Below are 3,392 nucleotides of genomic sequence, written 5' to 3'. Positions count from 1 at the left end.
ATGTCGAATGACACCGATGCATCGGGAGGGTCCGGAGGACCCGGGGCCCAGGATTAGGAGGCCATCCCCGGCTTCCGCGGAGGATTCCGTAGTGGTCTTAGGGGCCGCGGTCATGGTCGAGGCCGTGGCCGTGGTCGAGGCCCTGGGGCTCGTGGAAGTAAAGCTGAAGACAAGGAGTGGATCCCTGTCACCAAGCTGGGCCGCGTGGTTAAGGACATGAAGATCAAGTCCTTGGAGATCTACCTGTTCTCCCTGCCCATTAAGGAATCTGAGATCATTAACTTTTGTCTGAGTGCATCCCTAAAGAATGATGTTCTGAAAATCATGCCAGTGCAGAAGCAGACTCGGGCTGGCCAGCAGACCAGGTTCAAGGCATTCGTCGCTATTGGGGACTACAATGGTCACGTTGGTCTTGGTGTTAAGTGCTCCAAGGAGGTTGCCACTGCCATCCGAGGGGCCATCATCTTGGCCAAGCTTTCCATCGTCCCTGTGTGGAGAGGCTACTTGGGGAACAAGATTGGCAAGCCCCTCACGGTTCCATGCAAGGGGACAGGTCGCTGTGGCTCTGTGCTGGTGCGTCTCATCCCTGCCCCCAGAGGCACAGGTATTGTCTCTACTCCTGTGCCCAAGAAGCTCCTGATGATGGCCGGTATAGATGACTGCTACACTTCAGCCAGAGGCTGCACTACCACCCTGGGCAACTTTGCCAAGGCCACCTTTGATGCCATCTCCAAAACTTGCAGCTACCTGACCCCTGACCTCTGGAAATAGACTGTCTTCACCAAGTCTCCTTATCAGGAATTCACTGATCATCTAGTGAAAACCCACACTAGAGTCTCTGTTCAGAGGACCCAGGCTCCAGCTGTGGCTACCACATAAGGGTTTTGTTTGTTTGTTTGTTTGTTTGTTTTGGTTTTTTGAGACAGGGTTTCTCTGTATAGGCCTGGCTGTCCTGGAACTCACTTTGTAGACCAGGCTGGCCTCGAACTTAGAAATCTACCTGCTTCTGCCTCCTGAGTGCTGGGATTAAAGGCGTGCGCCACCACTCCCGGCCACATAAGGGTTTTTAATACAAGAAAAAAAAATAATAAATGAATTAAGTCCGCTAAAAACAAAACAAACCAATCAAACAAAAAACCTAAACAGTGAGTGTTTGCTGGGTAAATAAAAAATGGCTGCCAGTGACTGTGGCAGTAGGCTTTGGGTGCCTCCATGAAACAGAACAATAGATTATTTAGTCTTCTGATGCCAGGAATCCTGTGGATGTTTGCGCTAACAGGTGGAAATGCCTGATGTGAGGCAAAAGCAAAAGTAGTTGTGAGTTAGACGCTGTGGAGAACACAGAGGAGGGGATGCTCTTTAGCGGCGAGCATGGCTGGAGATCAGGCTATTCTCTTCGTTCTTTGGAAAGATTACCTAATAGATAGGAAGGTGGGAGGGGTTAGGGGGAAGATGGCTACAAGAACAAGGGGAAACAGTGCCGTATAAGAGGCTAGTATAGCTGTGCACTTCTGAGAGGTAGGAGAGGAACCTAGAAGAGAGATGCCCAGGCATAGTGTTTGTGGTATAGTGGGGACTCCCCCCACAAAGACAGAATTAATAAATATCTGAGTTTTCACTGAAATTCTGGGGAGAAAAAAGGGCCACCAGACCGGCCAGTGGTTTGGGATCCTGAACTACAAGTTCGGAAACTGGGGCTAGAGTCCACGTGTTCTGAAGTCCAGATGTTCCACTCCATCCTGGGTTTCCCACTTGAGTGTCCTTGTGTTTCAGTCACACTACAACCTTCTGGGCAACCAGGCAGTGTCTACACTTGTGTTCACCATGGGGTAAGATCACTGTTACACTTTGAATTGTGTTGCCTAAAAGGATTTGTTGAAGCCACATGTGGTGGGACATGCCCCTGCTCCCAGCACTTAGGAGAATTGAGAGTTCAAGGTCCTCTGGGTTACCTGTGACTGTCTCCAAAAACAACAAAACATGTTGACGGTCTAATCTGGTTCTAATCCGACTGTGCTCTTCTTTGGAAATAGCAATGTACAGCTGCACTTGATAAAGTCCAGAGGAAGTCGATAGGCCAGCTGGTCTCTTTGTGAGGGAGGAGAGACACAGACTCAGTGTTAGAAAGAATAACTCATGAAGAAGATAGTAGATACAGGGCTGATCTAGTCTCCAAGGCAAGAAATTCCAAGAATTGCTAGCCATCCCCAGGTGTGAGGAAGAGGCGGTAAGGAAAGAAACTTGAGCCTTCACCTTGATGCCACACCTCTGTTCTCAAGAAATGGGAGATTAAACATTTACTGTTGAGGCCACCTAATTTGTGATACTTTGCTACAGCAACCCTAGGAAACTTGGGCCCAGGTGGGGATTCTCTGACCAGAGCCTTGACCTGTGATGAGAACAGTGATGCAGACCTGGTGCCTCCTGGATGCTAAGTATCAGCTTCTTCAGCTTCAATGAGCTACTCAGATGTATGGGTCTCTGGAGTGGTACCTGATCTGGCCAGAAAATAGCTTTCCCTGGAGCCTTACTCTCAAAACAGGCAGAAGGCTAAGTAAGTGGTACTACAGAAACAATTCCACTCCGATTGTAAAGCAAATAGCATCAACAATATGTGATGCTAAGCGAAGCCTTGGCAGGCTGGAGTGTTCACACCCCGTGCAAAACCCATCCTCATATCTGCAGGCAGGAATGTGAACCAGGAGCCCTCAGGCTTTCTTCCAGCCAGCCTACCCCAGAAAGAGAGCAGGAAGCTACAGGACTCTGTGCTGGTGGTGGAAGGTGGTGGTGAGCTGGAGTGTGGTCTTAGTCGCTCACTAGCTCCCCAGCAGAAGATTTTTCCAAGACAGGGTTTCTCTGTGTAGCCCTGGTTGTACCAGAATTCACTCTGTAGACCAGACTAGTCTCCCAGATCCACCTGCTTCTGCCTTCTGCCTCCTTCCTGACTGCTGGGATTAAAGGTGTGCACCACCAATCCTGACCAATTTTTTTTGGGGGGGGGGTTACATGTATGAATATTTTCCCCACATGTATGTCTTTATACCACACACGTTGCAGTGCCTGTGGAGGCCAGAAGAGGTGGTAGATTCTCCTTGGAAATGGAGTTATAGGTGGTAGTTAGCTATCATATGAGTGCTGAGAATTAAACTCACAACCTCTCAGTGCTCTTAACCTCTGAGAAATCTCTCCAGCCCTTAGAATGTTTTAATAATGGAGATAAGTGCTACATAAATATTAAATGTCACTTTATAAAAATACTCCGTGTCAGATGAGTGTAGTGGCACATACATTAATCTCAACATTCAGAAGGTGGAGGCAGAGGCAGAGGCAGAGGCAGAGGCAGAGGCAGAGGCAGAGGCAGAGGCAGAGGCAGAGGCAGAGGCAGAGGCAGA

General features: G+C 49.0%; 1 pseudogene; it reads left to right on the top strand.

The window, feature by feature from the left end:
• Window positions 1–879, top strand: LOC110296096 (annotated as a pseudogene).
• Window positions 880–3,392: the final 2,513 nt, after the last annotated feature.

This window comes from Mus caroli, chromosome 6 (genome assembly GCF_900094665.2).
Source record: "Mus caroli chromosome 6, CAROLI_EIJ_v1.1, whole genome shotgun sequence".
NCBI classification, from domain to species: domain Eukaryota; kingdom Metazoa; phylum Chordata; class Mammalia; order Rodentia; family Muridae; genus Mus; species Mus caroli.
Note: the sequence above shows the minus strand (reverse complement) of the source record. Positions and strands in the feature narration are given on the sequence as shown.